Source organism: Microcaecilia unicolor, chromosome 1, assembly GCF_901765095.1.
Source record: "Microcaecilia unicolor chromosome 1, aMicUni1.1, whole genome shotgun sequence".
In the NCBI taxonomy this organism is placed as follows: Eukaryota; Metazoa; Chordata; class Amphibia; order Gymnophiona; family Siphonopidae; genus Microcaecilia; species Microcaecilia unicolor.
This window is the reverse complement of record NC_044031.1, coordinates 210,117,031-210,135,255: the sequence shown is the minus strand read 5'-3', so window position 1 is coordinate 210,135,255 and position 18,225 is coordinate 210,117,031. Positions and strand designations below refer to the sequence as shown.

At 41.8% G+C, this 18,225-nt stretch overlaps 1 protein-coding gene across 1 annotated transcript in view; it reads left to right on the top strand.

Annotated features, from left to right (window-relative positions):
- The window catches only part of POU6F2 (POU class 6 homeobox 2), a 768,824-nt gene that overhangs the window by 562,908 nt on the left and 187,691 nt on the right, over positions 1-18,225 (top strand). The window lies entirely within an intron of this gene.

Sequence of the window (18,225 nt, the reverse complement as noted above, 5' to 3'; positions counted from 1 at the left end):
AGGCATTTTGCTGTTTCAGCTGCTGTTTCTCCTGTTCCCCCAGGATTATACTGAGTTTTTCTTTCTCTTTCCCTTGTGAGAAGTCTTTAATTTTCTCTGTCAGCTTTGGGAAAGGTACATCTCTGACATTTCTGTATTTTGCACAATACAAGAGGAAATACATTTCTGTTTCCTCCAGTCTTTCATTCTGGGTGTTTCCAGGTCAGTTTTTATCTACATTCTATTTCTAGTCTGTGGTCACTTATTCTGTATTTGGAGAGGGTCCATTATGTGTTTCACATGGGTGACTGAGATCAGGTATTCTGTAGCAGTCCAGTTTTTTCTGTTTTTCAATCCACATTTTTATTTTAAATTTCTTATATATGTCCCACAAACCTGAAATATAATGAAACACATTCAGGTACAGTAAGTATTTTTGTCCCTGAAGGGATCAAAATCTGAGTTTGTGCCTGAGGCAATGGAAAGTTAAGTGATTTTCCCAAGAGCACAAGGAGCTGCAGTGGGATCTGAACTGGGCTCCCTTAGATCTCAGCCTGCTGCTCTAACCATTGGGCTACTCCACTGCTCAGTTAGTCTACTTCTCCACTCCATCTCTCATGGAATCTTCTAGATGTTCCTTCTTCCAGCTTTGTTCATCTGAAAGACTACAGAACTTCTATCTTTTATACTGCTGGGCCAAGACTATGGAACACATTACTCTCCTCGTTAAGATCAATGAGGAACCTTGAAATTGTCAAACTTTTGATGATAAATTGGATAATATTTGATGTATTGTAAAGACGGCTGCACTGTAGAATTGTTCATTGATTATTATTATTTTTGTTATATATGTTTATATGTACCCTGCTAAGAATGGTAGATCGAGCAGACTATAAATGTTTTGAATAAATAAATAAATTGATGATAGAACATAAGACTAGCCGCACTGGGTCAGACAAATGGTTTATCTAGCCCAGTAACCTGTTTCCAACAGTAGCCAATGCAGGTCACAAGTACATGGCAGAAACTTATATAATAGCAGTATTCCATCCTACCAATCCCAGGGCAAGCAGTGCCATTTGGATGCCTAGTCTTCCAATTTCCTAAGGTCTTCCTGCAATTTTTCACAGTTTTAATGACCTTGAATACTTTTGTGTCATCTGCAAATTTCTACTACTACTACTACTATTTAGCATTTCTATAGCGCTACAAGGCATACGCAGCGCTGCACAAACATAGAAGAAAGACAGTCCCTGCTCAAAGAGCTTACAATCTAATAGACAAAAAATAAAGTAAGCAAATCAAATCAATTAATGTGAACGGGAAGGAAGAGAGGAGGGTAGGTGGAGGCGAGTGGTTACAAGTGGTTACGAGTCAAAAGCAATGTTAAAGAGGTGGGCTTTCAGTCTAGATTTAAAGGTGGCCAAGGATGGGGCAAGACGTAGGGGCTCAGGAAGTTTATTCCAGGCGTAGGGTGCAATGAGACAGAAGGCGCGAAGTCTGGAGTTGGCAGTAGTGGAGAAGGGAACAGATAAGAAGGATTTATCCATGGAGCGGAGTGCACGGGAAGGGGTGTAGGGAAGGACGAGTGTGGAGAGATACTGGGGAGCAGCAGAGTGAATACATTTATAGGTTAGTAGAAGAAGTTTGAACAGGATGCGAAAACGGATAGGGAGCCAGTGAAGGGTCTTGAGGAGAGGGGTAGTATGAGTAAAGCGACCCTGGCGGAAGATGAGACGGGCAGCAGAGTTTTGAACCGACTGGAGAGGGGAGAGGTGACTAAGTGGGAGGCCAGCAAGAAGCAGATTGCAGTAGTCTAAACGAGAGGTGACAAGGGTGTGGATGAGGGTTTTGGTAGAGTGCTCGGAAAGAAAGGGGCGGATTTTACGGATGTTGTAAAGAAAGAAACGACAGGTCTTGGCGGTCTGCTGGATATGAGCAGAGAAGGAGAGAGAAGAGTCAAAGATGACCCCAAGGTTTCGAGCTGAGGAGACAGGGAGAATGAGAGAGCCATCAACAGAAATAGAAAACGGGGGGAGCGGGGAGGTGGGTTTGGGGGGGAAAATGAGAAGCTCGGTTTTGGTCATATTTAATTTCAGGTGGCGTTGAGACATCCAGGCAGCAATGTCAGACAAGCACGCTGAAACTTTGGTTTGGATGCAAGGTGAGATATCAGGGGTAGAAAGGTAGATTTGGGAGTCATCAGCATAGAGATGGTAGGAAAAGCCATGGGATGAGATTAATGAACCAAGGGAAGAAGTGTAGATAGAAAAGAGGAGGGGACCAAGAACAGAACCCTGAGGTACGCCGACAGGCAGAGGGATAGAAGTAGAAGAGGATCCACCAGAGTGAACACTAAATGTGCGGAGGGAGAGGTAGGAAGAGAACCAGGAAAGGACAGAGCCCTGGAATCCAAGTGAGGACAGGGTATCGAGAAGTATGCTGTGATCGACAGTGTCAAAAGCAGCGGAAAGATCAAGAAGAATGAGGATGGAATATTGACCTCTGGATTTAGCCAGTAATAGGTCATTGGAGACTTTAGTAAGCGCAGTTTCGGTTGAGTGGAGAGGGCGAAAACCAGATTGTAATGGGTCAAGAATAGCATGTGAGGAGAGAAAATCAAGGCAGCGGCGGTGAACAGCACGCTCAAGTAATTTGGAGAGAAAAGGAAGGAGGGAGATGGGTCGGTAATTAGAGGGACAAGTAGGGTCAAGTGAAGGCTTCTTAAGGAGAGGTGTGACCACAGCATGTTAAAGGCAGCAGGGACAGTCGCAGTGGAAAGTGAGAGGTTGAGAATGTGACAGATAAAAGGAATAAGAGTAGGAGAGATGGCAATAAGAAGGTGGGTGGGAATGGGATCAGAGGAACAGGTGGTACATTTTGAGGAAGAAAGGAGAAGTGTAGTTTCCTCAATAGTAACTTCAGGAAAGGAGGAAAGGGAATGAGGGGAAGGAGAGAGAGGGGAACGGACTAGTGGAGGGAGAGCTGGTGAGGTAGAGAAAGCAAGGTTTATCTTTTGAACCTTGTTGTGAAAGAATTCAGCAAGGGTCTGAGGAGATAATGAAGGGGGAGTTGGGGGAGGGGGCACCTTGAGGAGAGAGTTCAACCTCACTTGTTGTTCCGATTTCCAGATCATTTGTAAATATGTTAAATAGCACCAGTCCCAGTACAGATGTATTTTTTGTTACTTTTGTACCCCGCGCTTTCCCACTCATGGGACTTACAGGGGGCAATGGAGGGTTAAATGACTTGCCCAGAGTCACAAGGAGCTGCCTGTGCCTGAAGTGGGAATTGAACTCAGTTCCTTAGTTCCCCAGGACCAAAGTCCACCACCCTAACCACTAGGCCACTCCTTGAAATGCTCCACTATTCACCCTCCTCCATTGAGAAAAGTGGCCATTTAAGCCTACCCTCTGTTTTCTGTTCAATAACCAGTTCCTAATCCACAACAGATCATTGCGTCCTATCCCATGATTCTTTAATTTTCTCAGGAGTCTCTCATGAGGAACATTTAGCTTTCTGAAAATCTAGATGCACTATATCAACCGGCTGATCTTTATCCACATGTTTATTCATGCCTTCAAAGAAATGAAGCAAACTGGTGAGGCAAGACTTCCCTTGGCTGATCCCATGCTGACTCTGTCCCATTAAACCATGTTTATGTGTTCTATAATTTTATTCTTTATAATAGTTTCCACTATTTTCTCTGGCACTGACATCAGGCTTACTGGTCTGTTATTTCCCAGATCACCCCTGGAACCCATTTTAAAAATTGGCATCACTTTGGCCACCCTCCAATCTTCAGATACTAATGGATGACTTTAATGACAGGTTATAGATTAGAGTCCCGCCTACTTTGTTTCAACTTCCTGTTTCCGCATAGGTGGGACTCGCAGAGGGAAGCCCTGATACCGGCAGCCTTTCTCAATTGCTGCACCGTCCGCGCTGCCGAGTCCAAAAAAAAAGGAAGAAGGGGAGTGAGAGGAAGGATGCAGGACTTGCCGGGGAAAAAAAGGTGCCGGTACGCCATACCGGTGCATACCGGCACAAAAAAGCACTACCTCTATGTACCTCTCTGTCTCTATCAGCTCCTCCAAGTCTGCTAATCTAACCTCAAGAGGACTCATTCTCTGAGAGCTAGGAGTTCTTTGCATCAGGCACACACATATAACCTCTCACCAACTAGAAGATAATCATACATGTGACACTCAATGCAAAAATCTGGATTGCACCCCTCTCGCTACCCAAATGGTGTCTGCATCTTAATGTTGTTGAGTATTATTGTGGTTAAGGCTGCCAACTGGCTCCAGATTCCCAGGGCAGGGTTGATCCAGTCCTGTATGCAGGGATTTGTAGTTCTGATTTCCCCATTACACTCCGTAAGAAAAGTAAAACTACAAGTCCCAGCATGCACTGGGCATATATCCCATTGCCCTAATCGTGTTTGTCATCTTTTTCTGCACCTTTTCTAGTTCCACTATGCATAGCACCGGCCTCTCACTTGTTCCTTTTGAATGCCATTGTGATGCGTTCATCTAGCACCAAATGACAAATTCCAAGAGAGCAAAATGATCCATGCTAGTGCAGAGCAGTATAACTTAACACTTCCATTGGCATAAGTAGAGGGAGGAGGGAAAACAGCAAATAAGCCCCTTTGTTCACGATGGCCGCCTTAACAGAACGTAGGGTTCAATTGATTGTGACTGAATTGGCATTCAAGAGTACAACTTGAGGACAGTAACACTTCAGTCATCTTATGGTTCTTGTTTCATCAGAGCTGGAAACCAGACATGGTAGGTGAAAGGAAGGGTTCTCTCTTGTGATGTTGCTAGTTTGCCATTACAGCCTGCATGGGATTACAGAAAAAGTTATAGCTTTCAGTACTATTATGGTACCGTGCATCTTCCTCCTGGGCTTTGCTGTAAGGCAGGTAAGACACTAGAGCAGGGGTGGGCAACCAGGGTCCTCTAGGGCCACAACCCCGTTGGGTTTTCAAGGTTTCCACAACGAATATGCATGAGATCTATTTGCATTCAATGGAAGCAGTATATTCAAATCAATCTCATGCATATTAATTGAGAAAATTGGTTACCTACCCCTGTACACGAGGCTTTATAGCATTTTGGTATTTGCTCTTCCTGTGAAGATAAATAGATAGACAGACAGACAAATACATACTTGCACCTCATTCTCATTACAGAACTGATTTCCCAATTTGGTGTTCAGGAATATAATCTTTTAGACTGTGGTGCACTGTATGATGCTAAAGAAGGTTGGAACGTGCATGACGAAGAGCATCAAAGATGAAGGCCAGGCTTGAAGCACAGTTTCATTAATACTGGATGGCAGGAAAAGAGCCAAGTCCCAGATAATGAGGAAGGAGTTGCAATTTTTTTAAAGCTATCTGGTGACAGGGAAAACAAAAATGACATTCAGCTGACGAATGAGCAGAGTTTGACCTAGCCTTTCGACCCCTGACAATCAATCTTACCTGCTACTTCCTGAAGAATTATAGCTGTGTCACTCACATTTGACTCTGGATTTTTACTATTCCCCCTTTCTACTTGTTTTTCTTTTCTTTAGTGCATGATCTAAGAAGATAAATGTGTGTATAGCAGAACACACAAAATATGGGATACTCTCGGAGAAAGGGGGCAGCCATAAAATGTGTGCATGCACTGCTGAATTGTCAGGAATATTTTTTAACTGGTTGACAAACAATATCAATAAGTTTCCTGATGCACCCTGTATGAGCTTACTTCTCTCCCTTTCTGAAGCTTCTTCTGGTAAATAAACGAATCAGCAAAAGACAAATTGCACATTTTTAGGTGAAATTCCATTAGGAAGGAAAGCCAGGTTACCCAGGCATTGTATAAGGTCCAGCAGGTTTTATATCCCACTTTCTTAGGAGGATGTGGAGAAGGGAGGAGAGTTCACAAGGGACAGACAGAGCCAGTCCTGGTTTAAATTCCCATCACATGAGGATCGGGCTATAGTTCTCTAAAGTAAGTCAGAACAACAGATTTGAGCATGTAACATAACATAGTAACATAGTAGATGACGGCAGAAAAAAGACCTGCATGGTCCATCCAGTCTGCCCAACAAGATAAACTCATATGTGTTATTTGTTATTTGTTATTTTTTGTGTATACCTTACCTTGATTTGTAGAAGGCAAAAACAGGACTGACCTGGCCTTATACTATATTTCAATATTTATTTTGATTATTTATGTCTAATAATCTGTGTTATTATTTTTTTTTACTGTTTTTAATATTTTTTAGTATTTTAGTTTTTAGTATTCTAGTATTTTTTCATGTGTTGTATCGTCTGCCACCTAGAACCACTAGAGATGGACGAGTTATAAATGTCTTAAAATAAACAAATAAAATATGTCTGAGAGAAAGATGCATTCCCTGAGCATTTCTTTCTGCGAGGCATACATACCCTCTTTAATGTTGTAAAGCAGAATGCAACTTATTCTACGATCGGAAGGGGGCCTAGGCTTTATTGTAGCCAATGGTTATCATATATTCAGAGGTCTTTTGTTGTTGGTCTGCCTTGAGACACAAAAAACAGTGGCAAACCAGCATGTGAACAGCTTTATTGCACTGCAGTTCCCAGGCAGTAGAACTGACCATGGGGAGTTCTTCTAACCTTTATAGAGGAAATATATTTAGTGACAGACAGTTCTCGAGACTAAAAATGAACTGTTAGTCTGGTAGAAACAGAAGGAAATGTCTCGCTGTTAATAGTGCTACACAGCTAAAAGTTGTCTCCTCAGTCTGCTTAGTCATTGGCTTCTCTGGGTTAACACTTTATCTGCAGTTCAGAGAGCAGCAGTAGAGAAGCATCCGGCTAGTCTTAAAGTATAAACATCTAAAGAGCTGTTTTCAAAGCTAAAATAGGAATTGATAATTTTATACTTACTATTTTCTGTTTAATTTGTGTAAGAGCTTGTTAACAATGCTACCAGATAAAGGTCCAAAATGCAGAACCGGTATATTATAAATGCAGTAGCTTCCGAGAGTAATGTCTCCAAAACGGGTTCATTCAGTGCATACTATGACAGGAATGAACCTCACTCCTAAGCCAGGGTAGGCTCTGATATTCAGACTGCGGGAGATAGCTGGGCTGTCTCCCGTGGTTCGTGCTGAACCTGGATATTCAACGCTGGGCTGTTTCGGCCTGTTTGAAGATAATCGGCTATGTCGATATTCAGACATAGCTGGTTATCTTTAAAGTAAACCGGCCAAAGATATACCAGGGTTTGGCACGGCCAAATAGGGCGGATTAAAAATCGGCAGATAGCCAGATATATTGCATGATATGACTGGTTATCCACCAGCCACTAACCGTGGCTATTAAGTGTTTGATATTTATTTATTTATTTATTTAGATTTTGCTCACACCTTCTTCAGTAGTAGCTCAAGGTGATAGCCGGTTATCCCCCGCTGAATATCGGTGGATAGCTAGTTAAGTGCTTAAACCAGTCAGCATCCGTTCTGACCAGTTAAGTAGCTCTAAATATTGGGCAGTTAGTTTCTCAGATTTACTGCTGATGCTCCTCGTAGTACTTGCATCATGCCAAAGAGATCTTTTCTCTGGACTTCATAAGATGTAGCAGCTGAACAGTGGAGATGAACGAAGTTAAGATGTAACACATGGCAACCTATTTAAGTGTACCTATCTACGTGTGCTTGGAAATTCTTTTTAATCAAGTCTGTGGCAACAAATACAATGGGAAATGTTTCTGTATCTTTCTACCACATTTTCTTGTCTCCAACTGCATTGCTTGGTACTGGAGGATCTATTCTCTCTCCAAATGATTCCCAGAGTAATCACTGGGCACTAATACCTCTTTTGTCAATGCAGTTCTTGTGTTTTCAAGAAAACAAATAGGCAGGCGATTGTCAAGATCCAGAATAGGAAAAAGAAGTGAATCACTAATGGCAATGTTGAGAAAGATAACTTATTCACCACATTATTTAGAAAATTAATTTATTCACCACATTGTTTATAGAAAAATAATTTATTTTATATAATGTGGTGAATACATTTTGTTCCTCAATATTGCCATTGGTGATTCACATAATTTTTCTATTCCGTGCTTGTTCTTGTGTTTTCTCCGTCACCACTATGCCTGGTTTTCTTGCATCCAGATTTGTTTATCAGTCAGATAAGAAATGTCCCAGGTGACCATAACCTATTTTAGATCATGATTCTTTTCCAGTACATCAAAGGTGTAATGTTTGAAAAGTTTCCAGTGAATAAGATGTGCCACCTTGCTGTGCTTTTCTGTAAAGACATTTTCTGCCATCAGAACTTTGCAGCCAGCTGTCAGATAAATAACTGTCTAAACTCCTTCTTACAGAATCTACAGATTATACCAGTTTTTTCTATTTATTTATTAGGATTTATATCCCGCCTTCTTGAAAGAATTCACTCAAGGCGGTGTACATTAAGAATAAATCAAACATGAGCAATAGGCAATTACAGTAGTAAAAATATTAAAATAACAATACAAAGTACGACATAGTATACTTCTTATAATGTCAACACAATACGTAATAGAACATTTTAATTGACAGTGAAGGGTATAAGCAAAGATGGAGCATATAGATATGCTTACTGTGAACCATCTTGTCCTTATTCCACTGTCCTGAGATGTAAATATCAATCCTTGACACTGGTGGGAGGAGTGGCCTAATGGTGGGCTACAAACCTGTGAAACTGGGTTCAATTCCCACAGTGGGTCCTTGTAACTCTGGACAAGTCAATAAACTCTCCGCTGCCCCAGGTACAAAAATTTAAATTGTGAGCCACTAGAGACAGAAAAAGTACATGTATGTAATAAATGTAAAGCCGCTTTGATTGCACCACAGAAAGGTAGTATACCAAATCTCGTTACCCTTTCAATTCACCTCTCCTTAACCCATTAGTGACCAATGTTCCCATAATATGCTCCCATATGGGAATGTTGGGCACTAATGGGTTAATTGTACATGAGTCCAGTTTTCATCTAAGAATGGTTCCTGGAGCACCACTTTTGTTTTGTGTTTGTTATGCAAACAGTAAAGAAACAAAAAAATGAGCAGTCCTTAAAATACTATGAGGACAATTCTGTAACGTGGAGTCTTCAGTTAGGAGAGCCGATGCTGCAGACTGAGTGCCAATTCAATAATGACATCTCTGCCCCAAGATGCCATTATAAATACTACAGTATATCTAAATTTAGGTACAGTCATTTATGCTGGGTCAGTGGCAGGTGTAAATGAACACACCTAAGAGCACCATACAATATGTATAACTTATAGTATTCTATACGTTATCCCCCGGGTTGTATATAGCGTGACCGGAATTACATGCGCAGGTCCAGTCGTATTCTGGATTTGCACACACAATTCCATTACTTAAAAAGCCAATCAATGCCAATAATTGCCACGTAGCAAGCAATTACTGATACTAATTGGCATTAATTTGAATTTACGCACACAACTTGATAGGTATATTCTGTAAACTGGTGCACGTAAATTCTAACGCATGCTGCCAAAAAAGGGGCATGGCCACGGGTATGGAATGGGTGGAACGGGGGTGTTCCTATAATCTATGTGCACAGTTATAGAATACACCTGCTCTGCGCCTAACTTAGGCACCGGTTTGTACACCACGTTTTACTTGGCGTAAATGGATGTGCCTAGAGTTAGGCACAGGCATGGCTGCTAGGCGAATTCTATAAACTGCACCTAAATCTAGGTATACTTTATGGAATAAGCCTAGGTGGGTATTTTTTCCAGGCACCATATATAGAATCTAGTCCTATGTGTGTAAGTTAGGGACCCACCCATACCCCTCCCATGCTCCGCCTATGTATTTGCCCCTTTGCAGTTATACGCTAAGGCATTTATGCACTTCATTATAGAATAGTGTGTAGTTTTTGGACCTCATTTTTCATTTTTTATCCCTTTTTTTATTCTTTTTTTTTTTTTTTTGCTTTTTAGAAATTATTTACTTTTTAAGAACACCCTTTTTCTGGGTTTAGGTTTCAGGGTTCACAAACCACATCAGCAAAAAGTAAAGCCTGGCAGCTTCATTAATGGATAAAGTGAGGTTAGTACAGCCTTGACAGCTTTAACAACCTGACAGAATTTATGAATCTGCACAGTGAAAGAATGCAGTTACCCGCAGTCTATTCACATACAGTAATAAGCCCACTTGGGGCCCCGTTCCTATTCCCCTTGAATGTGTTTTCCTTTGCTGGTCTTTTTCCCCTTGTTGGCTTGGCATTCTGCGCTGGAGGATACACTCTTATCATCCTTGGTCTCTTCTTGCCTCAGATAATTTTTTTGACACAATATTAATTCCCTTATTTCAGTCAACAACATGTTGGATCCCACAGCAGAAGAAATAAATCTGGGTGCCGTGCTTAAGTGCACAATTTGACCCTGGCTTTATTAAATAAATGTATATATATATAGCATGTTCTATCAGGCAAATCCTGGTCCCTTCAAATACAGACATAGCTCCATCAAAAAGGATAACTTTATACATTTGAAAAGGGGAAAAACCATTCAACTTCTTAGAGCATTTTGCATAACATTCTGTAAGATTTCCTTCACTTGAATTGGACCCTTACTTAGCGAACTGTACCACACTCACTGCAAGAAAACTGAACAAATATTTGGGGGGCTGTTATTCAGACCACAGGAGGGAGCCCGGCTAACTCCCACGGTCTGTGGTCAGCCCGGATATTCAATGCTGAACCGTTTCCGGTGACCGGCATTGTATATCTGGTCTATTTTTAGCTGCTTTAAAGTTAACCGGCTAAGTCAATATTCAGAAAAACCGGCTAAAGATGTACCAGCTATTTAAGTGGCCCGATGTGGCTGCTTACAAAATACCGCCAAGCCTTAACAGCAACCAAAAAACAGTATTTCTCTCAATGCATTACACAGGCTGCCAATTCAACCAAGCAGCTGTTCAGTATAGTAAACAGCCTACTGCAACCCCCACAACAAAACCAGCCTGCCCAGTCTAAACTGAACTGCAGTGGCAAAATTAAAACCAGCACGCGTCCATTTTCGGCTTGAGACCTTACTACCACACATTGAGATAGCGGTAAGGTCTCACGCGCTAACTGGGTGGGTAAGCGAGTGTAAGCACCTTGCAGTAGAAACTTGAAAATACTTTCTACTATGTGTGTTTTGGACATGCATCAAAAATGGAAATACTGCCCAGGGCACGCGGTTGCCAGTCAGTAGTTCCAAATTTGACGAGCATTAAACACATGTATGCACCTACACGCCTTTGTAAAAGGGCCTCTAGGTCCCATTGCATGAAATAGGGTCTGTCTAAAATAGCAAAAACTAGTGGTAAAATAAAACATCTTAATGGTGATATCTGCACTTCTAAATGCATGCTGATTCTGTCCCATTAAACAATGACTATCCATTTGTTAAGTAATTTTGTTCTTTGTAATAGTTTCTGTCATATTTCCTGGCACTGATATCAAACTCACCATCTGTAGCTTCCCAGATCACCCCTGGAATTCATTATAAAACTTGCCACTACGCTGGCCACCTTCCAGTCTTCAAGTACCATTGAATATTTTAATGATAGGTTACAGATTACCAATAATAGACCTGTAATTTCATTTTTGAGTTCTTTCAGTAATCTAGGGTATATAGCATTTGATGCAGATGATTTTTTTAAATTTATATTTATAAGTGTTTGAATATCATCTCAAGAAAACTCTTGGTACAGCATTAATATTTCCCATTCCAGAAAATTAAAGTAGGAAAAATACAGAATATATATACTCTGCTCAAATATTACCAAACAGGAAATATTAAAAAACCTTAGTACTTAAGAAACAAGGGAGGGATAATGAAAAATTAAACTTAAAGACAATAAAGATGGCATAATTCACAGAAGAAAAATACAAGACGTTCATAACAGTGTGGCCAGCTACTACGTTATACAAGTCACAATAATAAATCCGGTCAAGCGATGGACAGGGGCTGGAGATTTCCCACCTCTACAAAATTCTTAAAATGGTCAGGCCCGAGAAAAATGTAAGCTTCAGAATCTTACTTAACAAAACATTTCAAGGAAATCGCAAGAAAAACGACTCTCTTAGAACCACTGTCTTGAGACTTAAAAGCAAAAAAGCCTTCCGTCTAAGATGAGTGACTCTACAGAGATCAGGAAATATCATCTGATCATGTTTTTGAATGACATAATTGATAGATATGGACTATATTAAATTTGAGTACATCCTTTTGATTTACGCTTAGTTTAAAATTGTCTTCATTAGATTGTACATAGCTTGATTATTGTAATTTAATATCTTTGTATGTATTTTTTAAATACATACCAATCATGTATGTTCTCAGCTGATATATTTGATATGTTTATCATGTATGGGTTATATTCATGTGCTTTCTATAGTCTTTGTTTGCTTGATGCAAAACATGGCCATATTGGGTCATTGCTTTTAATGCAGAACAGAATAAAACTTTTAAATTTGTACTGCTTATGTACAGTTATAGAATTACCTTTGTAAACTTTACAGCTGCTCCTTTTAGCTGTTTTAAAAACATTTTTCTCATTTCATCATTTTATATTTGCTCAGCTTATTAACTCAAATGTGATCATGTTATGATCTCCATTGCCAAATGGCCCTAACACCATTCCCTCTTGCACTAATGCTTGAAAATCACAAACGACCACCTAAGCTTTCGCAGAAACCTGAAAACGCATCTCTTCAAAAAAGTATATCCCAATGATCCGACATAATCGCCGATTTCTGCAACATAACATAACTGAATCACGACAGGAACATAACTCATAACCTCCGTCTCACGATCCCTTAGGTGGTTAACCCATTTTTGCTTCACTTAACTATTCAACGGCCTTGTATCCGTTTTCCTGGAGTTGTAACCACTGGAGTTATGTAAGCCACATTGAGGCTACAAGTATATGGGGAAAATGTGGGATAGAAATGTAACAAATAAATAAATAAAATAACTCCACCTCTTGTCAGTTCCTGAAACAGCTGCTTCATGGTGGCTGTCATTTATCTCATCTTGGAACTTTATCTCCCTGGTATTTTCTGACCTGACACTTTTAAAAGCTAGACTAGGACAGAGTTTTTTTGTTCCTCTCTAGGCACAGAGAGAGAAGGGGTGGGTTTGTCTGGGAATTGAATTCAAGACCTCTCACTTCTGAAGCAAAATCATGTCCCTAGACTAATAAGCCACTGAGACAATCTTCTAGGATGTGAATGATGTTTCATATTGTTTTTGAATGAAATAATAGGAAAAGTTTTGAACCTTCTGCTTTTTCCTTATGCCACTCATTAATAGAGTGAACTGCTGCTCAATAGCACTAACTAGGGTAGAATACAATCAGGCTTATTTTCGAAAGAGTAGGACGCCCATCTTTCGACACAAATCGGAAGATGGGCGTCCTTCTCACAGGGTCGCCCAAATCGGCATAATCGAAAGCCAAATTTGGTCGTCCCCAACTGCTTTCCATCACAGGGACAACTAAAGTTCCCGGGGGCATGTTGGAGGCATAGCGAAGGCGGGACTTGGGCTTGCCTAACACATGGGCGTCCTCGACTCATAATCGAAAAAAGAAGGGCGTCCCTGATGAGCACCTGGATGACTTTACTTGGTCCTTTTTTTGTTATGAACAAGCAACGAAAAGGTGCCTGAACTGACCAGGTGACCACCGGAGGGAATCGGAAATGACCTCCCCTTACTACCGCAGTGGTCACTAACTCCCTCCATTCTCAAAAAAGTTCTTTAAAAATATTTTTGCCAGCCTCAAGTGTCATATTCAGGTCCATCGCAGCAGTATGCAGGTCCCTGGAGCGGTTTTAGTGGGTGCAGTGCACCCAGGCCCATCATCTCCCCTATCTGTTACACTTGTGGTGGTAAATTTGAGCCCTCCAAAACCCACCAGAAACCCACTGTACCCACATATAGGTGCCCCCCTTCACCCATAAGGGCTATGGTAGTGTTGGGGTAGTGGTTTTTTTTTGGGGGGGGGGGTTGGGGGGCTCAGCACACATAGTAAGGGAGCTATGCACCTGGGAGCAATTTCTGAAGTCTACTGCAATGCCCCCTAGGGTGCCGGTTGGTGTCCTGGCATGTCAGGGGGACCAGTGCACTATGAATGCTGGCTCCTCCCACGACCAAATGGCTTGGATTTGGTCATTTCTGAGATGGTCGTCCTCAGTTTCCATTATTGCCGAAAATCAGAAACAACCAAGTCTAAGGACGACCATCTACACTACCCAAATTGAAAAGGACTGAAATACAAAACAATTTACGCAGCCGGCTTCTCCTACATAAGCGCACAACTATGGAATGGGCTCCCAAAAGATGTGAAAACAATCCATGACCACTTGAACTTCAGGAAATCACTAAAAACGTACCTCTTCAAAAAGGCCTACCCCAACGACCCCACGTAACCCTCTTCCCTACCAGCACAGGATGACTATGATCAAACAGGATATCACGCAATCTTCATCCATTCCGACCCTCCACTTATACCTTATACGATCACTATACAACTTTGTATTTGTTAGCCACTGACTGGGCAAACGCCTTTGACGGTACTATGTAAGCCACATTGAGCCTGCAAATGGGTGGGAAAATGTGGGGTACAAATGCAAGAAATAAATAAATAAAAATAAATCTCTAAGGTCAACCTAAATTTCCAGATTTGGACATGCTTTTCGATTATGCCCCTCCACGCCTGTTAATAAATAGTGCATGATGTTGATCAGTAGTATGCCCTATTATGCAATTCTGTACACTATTAATGAAATTGCCTACAAAACAAAAAAAATGTTAAAACATAAAACATAATTTTAAAACCCTGCAAATGCCATTGGCAATAGAGCAAACAATATTTTTGCCTGCACATCCATAATAGTTTTTGAGTTTAAAATGAGATAGTCAATATTTGTATAAGCTGCTGTATGTACCGTGGAAACATGCCAATAACTCCAGGCACACTCTAGTAGTCATGCCCCCAAATATTCAAAACCATTTAACTATTATTAGGATTTATTTACCACCTTTTTGAAGGAATACTACTTACAGTATAATAGAACATTTTAATTGACAGTGTAGGGTATAAGCAAAGATGGAACATATAGATAGGTAAGAGAGTAAGAGGAGTTAGAAGATAAGGTGACTAATTTAAAGAAAGTTGCACATGAGGTCAGAGAGATGGTTAAATATTATCTCAGCTAGAATAGGAGTGGATAAACATGTCCTGCTGCAGTATGTGCAGGGGATAGCTGGTTATTCCCCACTGAATATTCCTGGTTAGTGCCTAGGAGATATCCGGCTATATCACAAGATATAGCTGGCTATCCCCAAATATTCAATTCATATCCAGCTATTTTAAGCGGCTACATCAGGCCACTTAAATAGATGGTATATCTTTGGCCAGTTTAAAGTTCTTTGAATATCAACATAGCTGGTTAACTTTAAACCAGCTAAAACTAAACCAGATATTCAATGCCGATCACCGGAAATGGCCCGGAATAAATTTCTGGGCTGACTGTTGACCACGGAGGTCAGCCAGGCTCCCTCCCACAGTCTGAATATTGTCCCCATGATGTTTATTATAGTGCAAAACCTTGTCCTGACTATCTGGGTTTCCAGACCCAAATACATCATAGCCAGTTAAGTGCGATATTCAGCACTTAGGGCTCCTTTTACAAAGACATGCTAGCATTTTTAGTGTGTGCTAATGATTATCGCATGCTAAATGCTAGAGACACCCATAGGAATATATGGGCATCTCTAGCATTGAGCATATCCTTATTTTTAGTGTGTGCTGAAAATGCTAGCTTACCTTTGTAAAAGGAGCCCCTTAACCAGCTATGGATTACCGGATAACAGGGTTGACTTTTATTGGTCCTATTTATGGAGTGACCTTGACCAGTTAAGTGCCAACTCTGTCCCTGGAATGCCCCCAAAATAGCCAGTTTTGCTTTAAGCACTAATTGGTCTTTTCAGCTGCACTAACTGATTAAGTGCTGCTGAAAATGACCAGTTAGTCCCTAACAGGAGATTTAACTAGCCAGGAGCTATTTCTATTCAGTTAAATCTCTTTGAACATTGACCCTGTATATTTTTGTTCCATTCAAGATCTGTCTACATCATGCACCTTTGTCTACACAAAGTACTCCTTATACCCTAAATATTTTAAACTTATGCCTATTTGCCCTCCCCACATAGGCAACCTGTTCTAAAATAACCATCCACATATGTACATGTACAGGGCCACCAAGAGACACAGCCAGGCCCAGGGCAGAACTGTTCCCCCTAACTGGACTGCCACCTTTGCCACTCCCCCTCACGCCAGCCCCCCCCCCCTCATGCCACCCCCATTGGCGCCGCTGTTGGCTGCCCCACTCCACTTGGGTTGTCCGCCCACCCCCTTACCTTCCAGTGTCTGACTGATCCTTCCTCGTTCTGTCATCTCCTGCTTCTGTGTGCTGGTACCCGGATGATTATATTAACGTGATAACCCACGTTAATGCAATCATCTGGGTTCTGGCACACAGGAGCAGGAGAGAAACAGACCTGGAAGCAGGCAGACAGGAAGAAGCTTGCCGGCGCCGGGCCTCCCTCCTTGGAGGCCGGGCCCAGGGAATTTAGCCCCCTCCTGCCCCCTCTCGGCAGCCCTGTACATGTAGATCTTATAAAATATGTGCCCTACATTGCAACTTTGCCCAAACTCTGTTCTCAGAATCAGAAACTCCGGATTCTATATAGTGCGACCAGGGCCGGTCCTAGGGTCTCTGGCGCCCCCCTGCAGACTATGTTGGTGCCCCCCCCCCCCCAGCATCTCCTTTCTCTCTTCTCCCACCCTGCCCCTGTCCAGCGATTCTCCTTCGCCCCCCAACATCCCCCTCCCATTTATGGCCACCTGCCCGCCCTCTTCTCCCCCCAACATCCCCCTTTTTCTTCTTGCCAACCTGCGTGGTTTAAGTCTTTTTTAATTTACCTCCGTCCCAGCGGCCGCGTCATTTCAAAGCCCTGCCTTTCTCTAGGCTTCCCTCCCTTCGTGAGTTCGTTCCCTCAGAGTCCCGCCCTTGAGGAAATGACATCAGAAGGCGGGACTCTGCGGAACGAACTCACGAAGGGAGGGAAGGCTAGAGACAGGCAGGGCTTTCAAATGACGCGGCTGCTGGGACGGAGGTAAATTAAAGATTTAAACCCGCAAGGGTGGCGCGGTATGGCACCGCAGCAGCGCCCTTGAAGGCAGGCGCCCCCCTGTGGTGCTTACCCTGCTTACTGGGTTTGACCGGCCCTCAGTGCGACTTAAATTGTGCATGCAGATCCAGTTGTATTCTGGATTTGCACATGCAACTTAATTAACAAGCCAATCAGTGCCGATAATTGCCAATTAACAAGCAATTATTGACAATAATTGTTATTAATGAGAATTTACACGCAGAACTGTCTAAGTGCATTGTATAACATGATGCGTGTAAATTCTAAGTTCCATAGTTGAAAAGGAGTATGGCCATGGGTGGGGAATGGGTGGGATGTGGTTGTTTCTTAAATCTATGTGCTTTGTTATAGAATACACCCAGTCTGCACCTAATTTAGGTATCAGGATTTACACCAAGTTTTACTTAATGTAACTGCCCGTGACTAAATTTAGTCACGTGGATGGGCACTTGGCGTATTCTATAAACCATGCAGAAATTTAGGTTTATTCTATATATTTACGTGTACTTTATAGAATACACCTAGGTATATTTCATTTCAGTGCCAATTTTTTAGGCATGATATATAAAACCTAGTCCAAAACAGCTTATAAAATGATCCCTAATCAGGGCCCAGATAAAGGGTCTATTTAAAACTTGCCCGCCCTCTCTGAATTTGTAAGACTATTATTTTTTTGTGACTGCAGTTGCTCTTTCCACTCCCTGGAAGCCGTCACCCAAAGCAACTTCCTGCTAATGCACATGAACCGAACTTGAAGATTATTGCCACAGTGCTAATTTAAAACAGAAATATGCAGGTCTTCAAAAACCAAATCAGGACAACAACAAGTTGTACTCACATCGTTCTGTGCCGAAAAACCTAATGGTGAGAACGATGTTGTCTATGTGGGAGTGTGAATACCTGTCATGGCTGAGGCCGTGCTCCGAGCCCCGACTTACCTGCCAGTGTCGGTGGGTGCCGGGCTCTGTGGCTCTCCCC